The 18672-nt window shown below is 34.3% G+C and overlaps 1 long non-coding RNA gene across 1 annotated transcript in view; it reads left to right on the top strand.

Moving 5' to 3' along the window:
* Window positions 1–18465, top strand: part of LOC138070765 (uncharacterized) — a 172374-nt gene extending 153909 nt beyond the window's left edge. Inside the window, exons 3-4 of the long non-coding RNA XR_011144176.1 lie at window positions 17690–17773; window positions 18414–18465. This is a non-coding gene — a long non-coding RNA (uncharacterized lncRNA). The remainder of the gene's footprint in view (window positions 1–17689; window positions 17774–18413) is intronic.
* Window positions 18466–18672: the final 207 nt, after the last annotated feature.

Raw genomic sequence — 18672 nt, 5'->3', positions numbered from 1 at the left:
TTTACCAACTGAGCCACCAGAGACTAGCTGTAGAGCTATAGTAAGAGATATATCATTCAGTAGGGTGTATATGGATGCACACACACACACACACACACACACACACACACACACACACACACACACACCTGCCATGTGTTGATAGACATTTACCTGAATAGTAATCCTTTTTATATTAAGGTAACAGCTCTGAATATTTTGCTGTTTTTTCACATACACATATATGCCTTCAGATATAAATGTGCTGAAAAGCATACTGGAGCTTCTTTATGTGTTTACACAAACAAATCCAGGTGTGTGTGTGTATGTGTGTGTATATATATATATATGTATATGTATATATATATGTATATGTATATATATATATGTATATGTATATATATATATATATATATATATGCATCATGCATTCATATATAACAAAATTAATGACCATACAGTCTGTCTTATTCTACTTGGGCTACCATAACAATACACCACAGACTGTGTGGCTTAAACAGTCCTAAGGCTAGAAAGTTTAAAAGCAAGGTTTTGGTAGGATTCAGTTTCTTGTAAGGATCTCTTATTACTTGCAGAAGGCCACCCTTTCAGTGTCTTCACATGGCAGAGAGAATGAACTCTGGTGTCTCTTCCTCTTCTTTTATAAAGGAACCAGTTCTATTGGATGAAGTTTCTACCCTTATTACCACATTTTTAACCTCAATCACAGGTCTTATCTCCAATATAATCACATGAGGGGTTATAGTTTCAATGTATGAATGGGCAGAGCACAATTCAGTCCACAGCACAATCATTAAAATTTAATTGTTTTTTCTACCAACATTATAATATGAACATTTTAATATTTTTCATTTCTATATTTGAGCTATCTCTTTTCTATATTAATGAACTCTGAAACTTATGGAATGATATAGATAATAAAATGAACACTTATAGTTCTTCCTGCCTAGCTGTGATATTTTCATTTGGCTATAATTGCCTAAATTCTTTGTTTGTTTCTTTGTTTTATTATTTGGAAATCGTGTTACTAATTCAGTCGAAGCCTTCTCGTGTAATCTCTCTGGCGCATTTATCCCCCCTTCCCCTCCATAGCAAATCATAATCTTTATTTTGGTGATCACTAGAGTTGACTCATTGGAAGAGACTCTGATGCTGGGAGGGATTGGGGGCAGGAGGAGAAGTAGACGACCGAGGATGAGATGGCTGGATGGCATCACGGACTCGATGGACGTGAGTCTGAGTGAACTCCAGGAGATGGTGATGAACAGGGAGGCCTGGTGTGCTGAGATTCATGGGGTAGCAAAGAGTTGAACACGACTGAGCAACTGAACTGAACTGAACTGATTCTGTCCTTTTTCAATATGTTTTTCCTACATTGTTACTTGTATATTAAAATTCAATACCATTCTGCATGGTTTAAATTTTTATTTAAATTTTATTATACATATTCAGATCTCTTAGTTTTTACTAACATTATGCTTTAGGAGTTTACTCAGTTTAATATAAAGTACTTCATTGATTTTTAGCACTGGGTACAATTTTGATGTAAAGTCATACCACAATTAGTTCATCTATTCTCATTTTGGTTAATATTTGTGTCTTCTGTTTTTTGAATTATAAATGAATGCTGAAATTAATCTCATTCATGTATCATGTGCCAGAGATTATGCTGGAGCAAATTCCTGGTTCTAGATCCTTGCTCCCCTTTGTGTGTGTGTGTGTGTGTGTGTGTGTATGTGTGTGTGTGTGTGTGTGTGTGTGTCTTCCTGTATATGTTTTGATTTTCTTTATAAAGGAGAATTATGCAAAAATACATGTATGTGTGTGCTTAGTTGCTCAGTCATGTCCGACTCTTTGTGACCTCATAGACTATATCCTGCCAGGCTCCTTTGTCTGTGGGGATTCTCTAGGAAAGAATACTGGAGTGGATTGCCATGCTCTCCTCCAGAGGATTTCCAGCCAAGATACGGAAGCAATCAAAATGTCCATCTATAATGGAATATTATCCAACCATAAGAAAGAAGGAAATCATGCCATTTGTGATAGACAGCATAGATGAAACTTGAGAACTAAGGTCAGCCAGGGAAAGAAACATATGGTATAATATCACTTATATTTGGAATATAAAATAGTCAAACTCACAGAAACAAAGTAGAATGGTGGTTGCTAGTGGCTGGGGTTAAGGGGGAATTGTGGAGATACAGGTAAAGGGATACAAACTTCCAATTATGAAATGAATAAATTCTGGGGATCCCATATATAGATAGCATGGTGACTATAGTTAACATTACTGTATTGTATACTTTAAAGTTGCTATGGGAGATTGAGATTGACCAATAAGAAGCAGAGACATCACTTTGCCAACAAAGCTCCATATAGTCAAAGCTATGGTTTTTCCAGTAGTCGTGTACAAATGTGACAGTTGGACCATAAAGAAGACTGAACACCAAAGAATTGATTCTTTTGAACCGTGGCGCTGGAGAAGACTCTTGGGAGTCCCTTGGACAGCAAGGACAGTAAATCCTAAAGGAAATCAACCCTGAATATTCACTGGAAGGACTGATGCTGAAGTTCCAATACTTTAGCCACCTGATGCAAAGAGCTGACTCATTGGATAAGACCCTGATGCTCGGAAAGATTGAGGGCAGAAGGAAAAGGGGGTGACAGAGGATGAGATGGTTGGATGGTATCACTGCCTCAATGGACATGAGTTTGAGCAAACTCCATGAGATAGTGAAGGACAAGGAAGCCTGGTGTGCTGCAGTCCTTCGGGTTGCAAAGAGTTGGGCATGACTTAGTGAACAACAACATGATATATATACACAGATACACAGACACACACTATTGATACTATATATAAAATAGATAACTAATGGGAAGCTACTGTATAGCACAGTACTATAGCATAGTACTTAGTGCTCCATGGTGACCTAAATGGGAAGGGAATCCAAAAAAGAGAGGGATATATGTTTACATATAGCTGATTCATTTTGCTGTATAGCAGAAACCAACACAACATTGTAAAGCAGCTATAATCCAATAAAATTAATTTAAAAAACAAAACAAAAAGCAAAAAAAAAACAACCCAAAGAATTCATAATCTAATCTATACAAAAATGTATGTGTGCAAGTACACTTCTAGAAGAACATACTCTCTCTTTTTTTCCTTATATTCTGTTTTACGGCAGTGTTTTCTGCCATTGTCTTCTGAGTCACTTATGTGTTCTTCTGCCTCAGTTATTCTGCTATTAATTCCTTCTAGCATATTATTCATCTCTGTTGGAACATACTCTAAGTTTTAAATGCCTTTAAAACATTTATGAACATAAAAATATTTTAAAATAAAAAAATAAATTTTCTAGGAGATAAGATCTTAAATATCCTTACCACACACACACAATGGCAACTAAGTGAGGTCATGGAAGTATTACCTAGTCTCATCACTTTGAAAACTATAAGTGTTTCAAATCATCACATTATATACCTTAAACCTACATGATATTGCGTTACTTATATTTCAATTGGGATAGGGAAAAACAGATATTTGAAATTTTGTGGCAAAAAAGCATGAAAGGAAGTAGAACAGACTGATGTAGAAATAAAGGCATCTCAAAAGAGATATTTTGAGGGAACTTATAATTCAAATACTTAAAGTTAGAAAAAGTGTAGTTTGTACTCATAAAATAAACAATAACCTATACATTTTGGGCACTAATTTGGCTATTGAATGTAATTTTAGACATTGATATTACCTAACAAAACTCCATAATTAGGAGTATAGGTCCAAATATGGTCTGGTTCCTTGCACTGTACTCTATTTGTGACTACCTGCTTCATACATTAAGTAGTGTTGACAAAAAAAAAAAAAAAAAAAATCCTGGCTCCTTGAGAACTGATAATACATCCCATACCTGGTTTTAATGTAGCTGTTTCCTTTTTGAATTTATTATGTTAGGAAAGAAAAATAAATAATGTGCCTTTTGTCAGCCTTAAATCAATCCAGCCTCAGGTCATGATTCCCTTCTTTGCTCCATAGCTTTCAGTGAAATCTTATAAAAATGTCAAGAGAATTACTTTCAATACTGTTCCCTAAAGCCTGTTGATTCCCCAATATCCATTCTAAAATCATGATTCATGATGTTGTGAGAAGACCTTGTAGGTAACCTTTTCTCACATAGATTTCCCATCATCTCCCGAGCAGATGTCTGTCATTTTATTGCAATTTCTCCCTGTAGTCATATTTAGACAAGTTAACTTCTGGCAGCTGATAAAATGTTGCCTATGATTTTACCTTTTTCACAAATGGCATTGCATCTAATGTTGAGAAACATTCCTTCAATGGTTTGATGGTTTAGATGGTTGCTAAACCAGTGGGTGAGTAATACATTTTCCCCAAAGCTAGTCATAGAAAATGGACCCCAGTTTGTGGTGTGCATGCCTGTGTGCATGCATGTGTTTAAAGTTAAATCAGGATATCTGTCTGTCACTCTATGTATCTCCTCCAGTCATTCTCACTCTGCCTAAAGGTTTATCAGTTTTGTTGACCTCTAAAACTTAGCATTTAGTTTCACTGATTTTTCTCTACTGCTTTTCTATTTTATTAATTTTAGTTGTGATAATTATTATTTCCTTTCATCTGCATATTTTGAGTTCAATTTACTCTTCTTTATTTTCTAAGCTGAGAGTACTATTCTTTGATTAAAGGGCTTTCTTCTTTTCTAATATCAGAATTTAGTGTTAGAAATTATTCCTTAACTATTACTTTAGTGGCATTCCCCCAAATTAAACAAATTGTATTTTCATTTCCTTCATTTCATTTTTTAAACAAAAAATTTAATTACAATGTTGTGTTAGTTTCAGTTGTATAGTAATGTGATTCCATTATATATATATGATATTCAGTTATATATATGTAGAATATATATATATATTCAGATTCTTTTCCATTTATAAGTTATTACAAGGCATTGAATATGGTTCTCAGTAAGTCCTCATTGTTTATCTATTTTATATGTAGTAGTATGTGTATGTTAATTCCAAACTCCTGGTTTATTGCCTCCCTTCTAATCCTCATTATCCCCTCTGGTACCCATAAGTTTGTTTTCCATGTCTATGAGTCTATTTCTGTTTTATATATTGTTTCATTTTTTAGATTCCACATATAAGTGATATTACATGATATTTGTCTTCCTCTGTCTGATTAAGTTCGCTTAATATGATAATCTCTGGGTCCATCCATGTTGCTACAAATGACATTATTTCATTCTTTTTTATGACTGAGTAGTTTTTCTTTTTTATGTTATTTATTTATTTTTTTTTTTATTTTACTTTACAATACTGTATTGGTTTTGCCATACATCAACATGAATCCGCCACGGGTGTACACATGTTCCCAATCCTGAACCCCCCTCCCACCTCCCTCCCCATACCATCTCTCTGGGTCATCCCAGTGCACCAGGCCCAAGCATCCTGTATCCTGCATCGAACGTAGACTGGCGACTCATTTTTCATTGTATACACACACACACACACACACACACACAAACACACATACACACACCATCTTGTTTATCCATTCATCTGTTGATGGGCACTTGAGTTTTTCCCATACGTTGGCTATTGTAAATAATACTGCTGTGAACATTGGGGGTCCATGTATCTTTCTGAATTAGAGTTTTCATCTTTTCTGGATATATGTCCAGGAGAAAGACTGCCAGATCATATGGTAGCCATATTTTTAGTTTTTGAAGTAACTTCCAGACTGTTTTCTGTAGTGATTGCACCAGTTTTTATTGTCACCCACAGTGTAAGAGGATTCCCTTTTCTCCACATCCTCTCCAGAATTTGTTGTTTGCAGCCTTTTGTTGATAGCTATTCTGGACAGGATGAAGTGATACCTCACTGAGGTTTTGATTTTTATTTTTCTAATGAATAGTGATGTTGACAATCTTGCTATGCCTGTCAGACAAATATAAGTCTTCTTTAGAAAAATGTCTATTTGGGTCTTCTGCCCATTTTTTGATTGGGTTGTTTATTGTTTTTAAATTAAGCTATATAAGCTGTTTGTGTATTTTTGAAATTAAGCTCTTATTGGTAGCATTGTTTGCAAATATTTTATCCCAGTACATAGGTTATATTTTTGTTTTGTTGATGGTTTCCTTTTGCTCTTAAAAAAGCTTTTAAGTTTAGTTATGTCCCAATTGCACTCATCTCACACGCTAGTAAAGCAATGCTCAAAATTCTCCAAGCCAGGCTTCAGCAATACGTGAACCATGAACTTCCAGATGTTCAAGCTGGTTTTAGAAAAGGCAGAGGAACCAGAGATCAAATTGCCAACATCTTCTGGATCATTGAACAAGCAAGAGAGTTCCAGAAAAAAAAAAAAAAAACACATCTATTTCTCCTTTATTGAATATGCCAAAGCCTTTGGCTGTGTGGATCACAATAAACTGTGGAAAATTCTGAAAGAGAGGGGAATACCAGATCATCTGACCTGCCTCTTGAGAAACCTATATGCAGGTTAGGAAGCAACTGTTAAAACTGGACATGGAACAACACACTGGTTCCAAATAGGAAAAGGAGTACATCAAGGCTGTATATTGTCACCCTGCTTATTTAACTTATATGCAGAGTACATCATGAGAAACGCTGGGCTGGATAAAGCACAGCTGGAATCAAGATTGCCAGGATAACAATCAATAACCTCAGATATGCAGATGATACCACCCTCATGGCAGAAAGTGAAGAGGAACTTAAAAGTCTCTTGATGAAAGTGAAAGACGAGAGTGAAAAAGTTGGCTTAAAGTTCAACATTCAGAAAACTAAGATCATGGCATCTGGTCCCATCCCTTCATGGTAAATAAATGGGGAAACTGGGGACACAGTGTCTGACTTTTTTTTCTGGGCTCCAAAATCAATGCAGATGGTGACTGTAGGCATGAAATTAAAAGATGCTTACTCCTTGGAATGAATGTTATGACCAACCTAGAAAGCATATTAAAAGGCAGAGACATTACTTTGTCAACAAAGGTCGTCTAGTCAAGGCTATGGTTTTCCCTGTGGTCATGTATGGATGTGAGAGTTGGACTATAAAGAAAGCTGAGTGCTGCAGAATTGATGCTTTTGAACTGTGGTGTTGGAGAAGACTCTTGAGAGTCCCTTGGACTGCAAGGAGATCCCACCAATCCATCCTAAAGGAGATCAGTCCTGGGTGTTCATTGGAAGACTGATGTTGAAGGTGAAACTCCAATACTTAGGCCACTTGATGTGAAGAGCTGACTCATTTGAAAAGACCTTGATGCTGGGAAAGATTAAGGGCAGAAGGAGAAGGGGACGACAGAGAATTAGATGGTTGGATGGCATCACTGACTCAATGGACATGAGTTTGGGTAAACTCCGGAAGTTGGTGATAGATGGGTAGGCCTGGTGTGCTGTGGTTCATGGGGTCGCAAGGAGTTGGACATGACTGAGAAACTGAACTGAACTGAACAGTTTTTTTTTTTTTGCTTTTATTTCCATTACTCTAGGAGATGGATTCAAATAAATACTACTGTAATTTATGTCAATTGTGTTCTGCCTATGCTTTCCTCCTAGAGTTTTATAGTATGCAATCTTCCATTTAGGTGTTTTATCTGTTTTCATTTTATGTTTTTATATGGTGTTAGAGACTTAGCAGGAGAAGGCAATGGCACCCCACTCCAGTACTCTTGCCTGGAAAATCCCATGGATGGAGGAGCCTGGTAGGTTGCAGTCCATGGGGTCGCTAAGAGTCAGACACCACTGAGCGACTTCACTTTCACTCTTCACTTTCTTGCATTGGAGAAGGAAATGGCAACCCACTCCAGTGTTCTTGCCTGGAGAATCCCAGGGACGGGGCAGCCTGATGGGCTGCCATCTATGGGGTCGCACAGAGTTGGACACGACTGAAACGACTTAGCAGCAGCAGCAGCAGCGACTTAGCAGCAGCAGCAGCAGCAGCAGCAGCAGCAGCAGCAGAGAATGTTCTAATTTCATTCTTTAACATGTAGCTATCCAGTTTTTCCTGCACACTTGTTAAAGAGACTGTCGTTTATCTGTTGTATATTCTTGCCTCCTTTGTCATAGATTTATTGACCATAAGTGCACGGGCTTATTTTGGGGATTTCTATCCTGTACCATTGATCTGTATGTCTGTTTTTGTGCCAGTAACATACTGTTTTGACTACTATAGCTTTTTGTATTATAGTCTGAATTCAGAGAGCCTGATTACTACAGCTCTGTTTTTCTTTCTCAAGATATTTTTGGCTATTTAGGGTCTTTTGTGTTTCCATTTAAATTTAGGATTATTTCTTCTAATTGTATGAAAAATATCATTGATATTTTGATAGGAATTGTATTTTGAATCTGTAGATTTCCTTGGGTAGTATGGTCATTTTGACAATATTAATTCTTAAAATCCATGAACATGGTATATCTTTCCATCTGTTTTTATCATCTTCAGTTTCTTTCATCAGTGTCTTATAGTTTTCAGGGTACAGTTTCCTTCATTTCCAATTATATTCTATTTTCAGTTTGATTTCCTCTTTGACCCATGGTTTATTTAGCAGTATAGCTTTTATTCTTCAATATTAGATTATTTTTCCAGACAACTTTCTTTTATGAAAGATGGAAGTATTTAATTCCATGGAAGGAAACAACATAGAGTTTATATTGTCTATGGACACTTAGGTTGTTTTCATGTCTTGACTATTGTAAATAATGCTGTGTAGAACACAGGAGTGAAGATATGTCCTCAAGATATGATTTCAACACATATCTACTAAGAACAAAGGCATTCTCTGAAATAATCACAATACCATCATCACACACAAGACACTTAGTGTTGGTCTAATTATTATACAATTATATACATTATACAATTATATATATGTATATATATAGACATATATATACATATACATATGTATATATATGTACATATATATGTATGATTATATATTATACAATTATTATACAATTGTCTCTATATTGGGGAGTCTAGATGAAGATTATTGCAAGAGTTCATTGTAAACTTTCATCATTTCTTAGGTTTAAAATGGTTAAAATTAAATTTTAGGCTCACTTTAAATGTTGCAAATTATGTGTAAGTTTATCAAATAAAAAGTTAAAGCCCTTTGTTGTACCACCCTCTCCTATCCTCTAATCCTCCTAAACTGCTTCCCAGTAGTAACTGCTGTTAACAGTTTGGATTGCATCTTTTATACATTCAAACAGTCTGAAATAGAACAAGTTTAGCTTACAAAGAAAGGATCATACTTTTACATTGTTCTTTCTTTTTTAAATTTGGTCACTTTGCTAGTGTTAATAATTATATTCCCATGCATTTGCTATATATGTATGTATGTGTGTGTGTGTGTATGCATGTGTATGTGTGTAATGCACACAATCATATCATCTACAAATAAAGGCTATGCTTTTATTATCTTATTCATGCTTTTTTCTATTATTATCTTATTCATGCTTTTTCTATTTATTTTATTGGCTTAATGCATCAGCTAGGCCCTCCATTACATTATGAAATAGAAGAATAAATAATGAGCTCCTGTGTCTCAGTTTAATGCGATTACTCCTAATTTCTTCATTTCCTTTTCGATCCCTGAGTCGGGAAGATCCTCTGGAGAAGGAAACGGCAATCCACTCCAGTATTCTTGCCTGGAGAATCCCATGGACGGAGAAGCCTAGTAGGTTACAGTCCACGGGGTCGCAAAGAGTCGGACACAACTGAGCGACTTCACCTCACCTCACCTTTGTGGGTTTGATGACAGCAATGCATTTCAGTACATTCCTTGTTCTTCCTCTTGATTCTTAATACAAAATATAACTGCTTTGTCTTTAAGTTCACATGTAAAGAAAACCTATATGACTAAATTAAACAGTAGATATTCTAAAGAACCTAATCTCTAAAATCCCTGAAATTGCTAATTTCTCCAGAAAGCCTAGTAGGGCAGGAAAACTTTCCCTTCTTATCTTCTTGGTTCTTTGGCTGGTCTAGTAAGAAATGATATAATTTTGTATGTACTGGATCTCATAAAAAATGAGACTCAAGGAAGTTACCAAAGTAGGCAGCTTTTATACCTTGCAGACCAATAAACAATTTATTAAGAATTTAAAAGACAAAGAAGTTTAATCTTGGGGTAGCAAATTAGTGAGGCATTAACAAGGTACATTTATATAGCCTTCATGTCTCTAAATTCCCTGATTTTGGTGATAAGGATGCCTTCTACTCTTTTATTTTTCACCTACTTCTGCAGAATGTCCTTGTATTGGCTCCTTGTTAAATAACTTTAATTCAAAATAATCAAGATACCAATGAGGCATATTTTGGAGTGGGATATTTTGTTCCTCATTAGCTTCTTTTCAGTCTGTAAAAATCTGTAGGTATTACCTCACCATCCTCTTAATTTAACCTGATTTTCTTCCTACATCAAGCTATATGTATTACTGGTTTATTATTCATTTTAACAATTTCTGTTAAAAATTGTCATAATTACAAATGTTTCTTTGTAAATTTTATTTAAAATGAATACCTGATATTCAGTGAGCATGTAGCTTACATACATTTTCAAAGGTAATTGTCTAACATACTTATCACTTAGAAAATTGTTTCCATTGGAAAATATCCTAATCTCCAAACAAGTAACAAACAATTGAATCTTCAACCTGCTTCTGAATTGGGGAATGTGTGTTGTCAGTAGTGGAGAGATCTGATCTCTAAGGAAGAGAGATTGACCAAGTCACTAATAAGATCCAGTTGCCATCAGCTGCCATCTACCCAAATTGTAGAGGGAACTTCAAAATAAACAGGTTTTGAAAGATATATTTGCCACAGTGGCACTCAAATATTTCTTTTTTTTTAAGAAGCATTGACTCAGTTAAAAGAATTAAAAAAAATTTTTTTTTGAACACCAATACAGTATACTAACACATATATATGGAATATAGAAAGATGGTAATGATAACCCTGTATGCGAAACAGCAAAAGAGACACAGATGTATAGAACAGACTTTTGGACTCTGTGGGAGAGGGAGAGGGTGGGATGATTTGGGAGAATGGCATTGAAACATGTATACTATCATGTAAGAAACAAATCGCCAGTCTAGGTTCAATACAGGATACAGGATGCTTGGGGCTGGTGCACTGGGATGACCCAGAGAGACTATATGGGGAGGGTGGTGGGAGGGGGGTTCAGGATTGGGGACTCATGTACACTCGTGTTGGATTCATGTCAATGTATGGCAAAACCAATACAGTATTGCAAAGTAAAAAAATAAAAAATTAAAAATAAAAAGCACACACACAAAAAAGAAACCTAAAAAAAAAAAATTTAAATGAGTGCTTTCCTACCGCTTTGCAATGCCTCATATACCTCCTTATATAGGAGGAATATAGGAAGAACCAAAAAAGTGCTGCGGGGTGGAATTTATCACTCTCTGGGTTGTGGTGACAAAGAATGGAAATATTATATTTTTGAGAGCTAACTGAGATAAAGTAGAGATTCAATTTGACCTTTAGTTAAAGTTTTTCATTCTTAGTTTTCTGAAAGCTATGTTTACAATATTCTTAGAAAAGTTATTTTTAACAGTTTCTCATTAAAGTTTTCAATATATATTTTCATTAAAGCTTTTAAATACAGCTACATTCCCTCCTCTGTGCTTCCATAACATTATGTTGATGTTTGATTAGAATGGGGCCTGAATTCATATTTCAGCAACTTTATTTTTAAGGACTTTAAATTTAAGTACATTTGTTAACTATCAAAATTTCTTTGGGCATGATATTTAATAGGGTTTTAAAATAATCCAAGAGGAGACTGCATCTCAGTGATATAAACATAAAGAATAATAATTTTATTTACTTCTTTATTCACATGTGATATTTGTGGTTTACTCTGGACTTGTATCTTTTTAGAGCACTGTAATTCTTATAACTCATAAGTGCACACTCTTGATTTTCACCTTACCTCTAAGTATTGTCTTCCCTTCTCTCATATATCAAATTTAGATATCCCACCTTTGCCTGAAAACTCATTTGAATTGTAAAACTCTTATCATTTCTTCTTAGTTAGCCTTTCTTCCAATTTCACTGTTTAGAGAATAATTAAGTACAGTGATATAATCCCTTCATTTTACTGAGTGAGAAGCAAAGCTCAGAATTAATGTGACTTGTTTTGGTTCACACATAATTAGTGAGAGAACCAGATAAAAACCAAATGGTGTTTTCCTCACTCTACCGTTCTTATGTCTAGGGCTTTTCTAGTCATCCTTGACTTCAACCTTCCATTTATCCTCATGGATCTAAACTATTATAAAGCCTTATTGGTTATTAATGGAATAACTTTTAATGTTTTTTCATCTCAATTATTACTACCTTAACCTAGGTTCCCTATTTTCTTACATCTGAGGAAATGCAATAAATTCCTTGGCTGTCAATAATTTCTTATCTATTTATCCCCGCCTATCCCCCAAAACACAGATGTTTAAAGATTATTTTTCTGGAATCTCATTATTCTTCAGCTCTGCTTTAAGATCTATATATTCTAGCTTCAAATAAAATTAAATTTCCTTATTTTAGCAGGTAACATTGATTCTACTTTCCTAGGCTGGTGTTTGCTGGCCCATTCAACTTTAGCTTTGCTGTTCCTCAACTTGTATTTCTTAATCTTAGAAACACCATCTGCTAATTCCCTGACACCTGTCAAATTTCCTTTTCCTTTTGCCTCTTGACACCCACTATCTCCTTAATTGGAAATACTCTTTCCATCTTTGCAAAGATCATCATCTAGAATTCTAGATATTTCCATGAATTTTTCCCCTTCCTGATCATACCAAAAACTTTCTTTAAAATCCTTCTGATATTTCACTATGATCAGCTTAGGACTTATTTAAATTCTATCCAATATTGATCAATTTTCAGTTAGCCAATGTCAGTCTCAACTACATTCACTATAAAGATCAAAACTTTTACTTCATATGTCTTTTACAACCATTTGAGCACTAGCATGACATTAAATAATAATAAAATTCAAGAAACACTGACTGCCATAGTCATGCTTGCTTTTTCACGCCCAGACATAATAAATGGTATAGGCAGTTTATGAAGGTTCTTTTTCCTACAGTATGGTATATTGATGGGAAAAAATTGGGGAAGTATCTTAGAAGAATAGGTAGAAATAAAAGATAAGACAATATACTCTATGAATAAACCCCTATGAAAATACTTATTGATTATGTTTTATGTCTAGTTTTCCTAATCAAAGCAGAAATAAGATATTGAGTTTTAATGTTATCAGCAAATTAATTTGAAAGTAATAATTTTGAGATACATTAACTAATATATTTAAATGACTCAGCACTCAGTCATTTAAATTGCTAGAATGTACTCAGTAATAATAGTCTCTTCTCTGTCCTCATATGAAATAAAATAAAAGAAATTTTAGTTTGACCAAAAAGTTCATTTGGATTTTTTCCATAAAATGTTACAGAAAAACTTGAATGAACTTTTTGCCAACGCAATATTAACAAATGTTATATTTTTTTCCAGATCTGTGTACATTGAATGTATACTATGGAGTGTACTGTTTTTATCCTTGTGTTTAATACTGGATATTTCATATCAAATAACTCATTGCTTTATGATTTTTATTTTTTATGAAATGCTTAATAGGCACCTTGGTTTCTGATATTTAGCCCATTTTTCACAATTTAAGTTGATGTTGCTGTTCCATTCAGGTACCAGAGTCTTTTTATGATATTTAAACACTTCATTTTTATTTTGTTCTCCTGTATACTAAAATTGTGTTTATTGTATCTTTTGGCACTCTGGGATATTTTGGAGATAAAAAATGTCTTTTTAGATTTCCACTGAGTTTTTCTGCAGTGCTTTCTCATTTATGGTAATCCTTCTTTTAGATTGCTCGGAAAGGATTTACAGTGCATTGTTTGAACAGAATAAATATAACAGTCTTGTCCTTTGCAAGTCAACTTAATCCATATGAAGCTGACATTTTTTGTGGGAGTCATAAAAAAATCTGTTGATGCATATATATCATTTTTAGAAGAAAAGTACTGGCCACATTTTGTCAATTATCCTGAGGGTTTGAAACAAACAAAAAAAAATCATAAAATAGTTTCTGCATTAAAATATATTTCTAAAACATACTTTCTTCCACTTTTGTCTCAAAGATGTTAAATATATACTCATTTAAGAAAAGATACTATTGATCAATGTACAAATGCATTTTTTCAAGCTTATTTCACTCAATAACCATCTGGACCTCCGCAGCTGCAGAAAAAATATTGAGGACCTCATAAGGCTCTGAAAATTTGATTTCCCCCAAAATACGAGTGCATCAAAATATAACCAAATCCTAAATGTATGAATCTGAGTCAAAGTACTATTTGCTGCCGACATTGATTTTACATGCACTGAAACTCTCTAACCCAAAATAGACCATCAAAAGTGCCTCGTTGACACTCTAAATTTGCCTCATCCTACTGTTACTAAGAATTAGAAGCAGCACAAGAAAATGCTGACAAGTTTTTTTTTTGTGTGTGTGTGCATATTTGGCTGTCTTCATTTCAAGTAAAATCTGCTGAAAGATCTCCCAAAGCCAAGTGTTAGCTATAAGCTTTAAATGTGTGAGAAATCATCTTATTTAATGGAAAAAATATATTGGATGCAATCCTGCATCAAAGTTGCACACACTATAAAAATTTCTCAAAATTCCAATTGATGTGTTAATATTGATTTAATTTTAATCAATTTTAATTGTAGAAAATAGTACAATTGACAGAAGAATCTGTTCCCATTTAGGGTTTCTGGATATTTTCCTCATTTCTCTTTCTTAGTAGCTCACCCAAACTCTAAATGTACAAGAAAATGAGAAAGAAAAACAGTAATCCTAAAATAATTCAGTTTGTTCATTTCTTTGAACACCATTCTTTGGTTTATGTACAAAATTTTATGTTAATCTATTTTAACTTGTTCATTGAGATACCTTTTAAAATATTACTTAGATAAAGGTTGCAATAGGTCACAATTTTACTTTGTCTTTGTGGACTAAATATAGGCCTCTTCTTTACTGAATAAAGGCAGGATATATATGCAGGACCTCAGAAAGCTGAGCTGTTTGTTTCTTGTATGACTCAGTGGTTGATTTGACCATATTAATCAAGTCAGGAACTTTAATTTTGGAAGATAGTAACACATCTAATAATCTCAGGAGCTACTCAATTTTATCTGCATTTGAACATTTCAATCTATTATGCTTCAAAAAAGAAACAAAAAGGACATTTTAGTATATTGGGTTAGTCCAAGTCATCAAGTCCTCTCTTTGGCAAGCAGAAATGCTCCATGAATGTGCAATTTAAAGGTGATATTCAGTTAATGAAGATCTTCTCTGCAGAAGTATTATTCTATTCAAGATACTTTTGAAATGTGCATGTTCATTTTAATGCATGTTATATTTTTAAAAGAGAAATAAGAGAGTGAATTTTAGGAGCAGCCAGATTGATGTACATAATGATTGCACCATCCTAGAAACTCATGAAGTTGATAAGGAATAGTATAAATGAAATGTATCATCAGACATGTAAGAGTTAGCAGTAATGAAAATACATGGAATTAGGACTTCTCTTTCTGGAGAATTTTATTCACACTTGTAAGGAAACAGCAATACCACTATAACAATAAGAACAAGCAGGATGAACTACAAAATAAAGCTTTTCTAACCAATTAGGAAGCAGAAGTTTCAAAGAAGTATGATATATAAAATAGAAAATGACTTTCCCCTCCTAGGAGTAAAAATACCTTTTGTCGTTTAGTCACTAAGTTGTATCTGACGCTTTTGCAACCCCATGGACTGCAGCTTGCCAGGCTTCTCTGTCCGTGGGATTTTCTAGGCAAGAATACTGGAGTGGGTTGACATTTTAAATGCTTTAATAATTGGTATAGCAGTGGAGAGAGGAATAGATGGTTGTCATTGACAGGGGTAGGAAGAAAGCATTAATAAATATTTTTTACCAAGTGTAGACTTCATGATAGTTTTAAATGGAAAAATATGTATTGAAACATACAAATTATCAAAACTGACACAAGAAATAAAAATTTGTAAAAGCCATATAGCCATTCAGAAATTATTTTACTATTGAATTCAATGTAACATTTAAGAAAGAAATAGGATCAATGTTTTGCAAAGTTTTCAAAAATAGAAAAAAAATCACAACTCCACTCTTTTTATGAGGCTATTATTACCCTGATACCCAAACCAAAAATATAAGAAGCATATGATAAATATTTTTACTAACATAGAGAAAAACTCATTATATAATAAAAAAGAATACCAAATCTAATGTAGCAAGTCATAAAATTGCATGACCAAGTACAGTGTCTATTAATATAAGAAAATCAATTGGTGGTGGTTCCAGGTAACATTTAGTAAAATGATTGGATTGTTAATTTAGAATCATTGGTAGATAAATAGCAGAAATCTAATTGTTGATTCTATTTATCTATGTATCTAACTCTGTACACACAGTGTTTTCTATAAATTCTTTACACACAGATACTCCTTTAAAAATATTGGAGTAATATGTTTATACCATTTTAATCTAGCTACTGTTTCATTAAATAATTCTCAAAAGTTTGCGAAAGAATGAATTTTGCCTCTTCAAATGGAACATGAGGTAATGTAATTAGTCAAACCCATATTTAGAGACACTTTTGTCATCTCAAAATTATTTATTATAAAATAATATTGTGATGAGCCTCCCATACCTTTTTATTAAATATAACTTTTATTATTCCATGAAATTAAATTAGTATAAGTAATTTTCAAGGTCAACTGAATACAAAGGCCTGCTTGGCACTATATGTCTAAGTTTGAAATGCTTCTACTGATCAAAACACTACCCAGCAAATCTGAAAGCTAAAGTGATAAAAGATATGAAAGTGAAAAGTGAAAGTGAAGTCGTTCAGTAGTGTCTGAGTCTTTGTGATCCGTGGACTGTAACCCACCAAGCTCCTCCATCCATGGGATTCTCCAGGCAAGAATACTGGAGTGGGTTGCCATTTCCTTCTCCAGGGGATCTTCCTGGCCCAGGGATGGAACCCAGGTCTCCCACATTGCAGGCAGATGCTTTAACCTCTGCACCACCAGGGAAGCCGTCATATTTAAAAAGCAAATTACAATCTTTATAAGATAGAAACAAAACGTAAGTACAAAGTGAAAGTGAAAAGTGAGGTCGCTCAGTCATGTCCGACTCTTTGCGACCCATGGACTGTAGCCCACCAAGCTCCTCTGTCCAAAGTGGTAAGGCAATGAGGCTAAGAAACTTGTGAGATCTGGGAAAGATGAAACCAAAGCAGGCAGGAGTTCAAATCCCAAGAGAAGGCAAAGACTAATAGTAAAGAGGAAGTGTGATAGGAGTAACGCTCTAAACCAAACATATAAGCAGGAGTCAGCCACTCATGAAAGGATACCAAGAAAAAGCTGCAAACTCAGACCAGGGCTAGGATTTATCTGGGGATTCTGAAATAGGAAACACAGCCTTACAGCTAGGATCTTGGCTAAGCTGCCCACTCGCTTACAGACTGCATCCACACTAAGAAATCAATGTATAATAGTGTTTTCTTTTGTGCTTCTGTTCTCAGGGATAAAGTGGAGGCAATATCAAATCCATTTGTCGAGGAGATTTGAGCACATGAATAAGGAAAAAAAAAGTTTTCAGTAAATTGGTAAGCCATGTTACAAACAAATGGGAAAAATTAGCATTAGAAATACCAGTAAAGTTAAAAAAATTGGAAGATGCATTCACTTCAGAAGAAATGGAGCTTATAAATAAATATGATTAACTATGAGTTTTAACTTAAATGTGAATAGACTATTTAAGGAGATAAAGAAATTTCATGCATGAAAAGACACTTTGGGGTAAAAAGAGGCACTAACTGAAACAGGAAGAGGTAGATATGAAAAATGTCTATAAATTCTGAAAATTAAATAGGTTTTCATCAAAAACTTTAAAAAATCAGTATATAAGAAAAGACATAGAAAAGAGTTCAAGTAAAAGGAAGAAAATATTGTTTTAACCAATATCTTTAAAAAATTTGGAACAGTTAGATTTATAGAAAAGTACTACACTCTATAGTAATTGCAAGAGTTAGACTCAACTTAGCTTCTAAATCACCCACCAGTAACAGTACAGAGTTCCTTTACATAGTGCAGAGAAATCTCATGCTCAATTTCCACTATTTTTAACAACTAATAATTTTATAGTACTTTTATTATTGTAAGTGAACCAATACATCATTATTAACTGAAGTCCATTCTTTATTCAGATTTTCATAGTTTTTACATAATGTCCTTTCTCTATTCTAGGATTTCATCCAGGATATAAAAGACACAGATGTATAGAGCGGACTTTTGGACTCAGAGGGAGAGGGAGAGGGTGGGATGATTTGGGAGAATGGCATTGAAACATGTATACTGTCATGTAAGAATCGAATCGCCAGTCTATGTCCGATACAGGATACAGCATGCTTGGGGCTGGTGCACTGTGATGACCCAGAGAGATGTTATGGGCAGGGAGGTGGGAGGGGGGTTCATGTTTGGGAACGCATGTACACCCGTGGTGGAT

This window comes from Capricornis sumatraensis, chromosome X (genome assembly GCF_032405125.1).
Source record: "Capricornis sumatraensis isolate serow.1 chromosome X, serow.2, whole genome shotgun sequence".
NCBI classification, from domain to species: domain Eukaryota; kingdom Metazoa; phylum Chordata; class Mammalia; order Artiodactyla; family Bovidae; genus Capricornis; species Capricornis sumatraensis.
The sequence above is the reverse complement of the archived record's forward strand: the minus strand, read 5'-3'. Positions and strand labels throughout refer to the sequence as shown.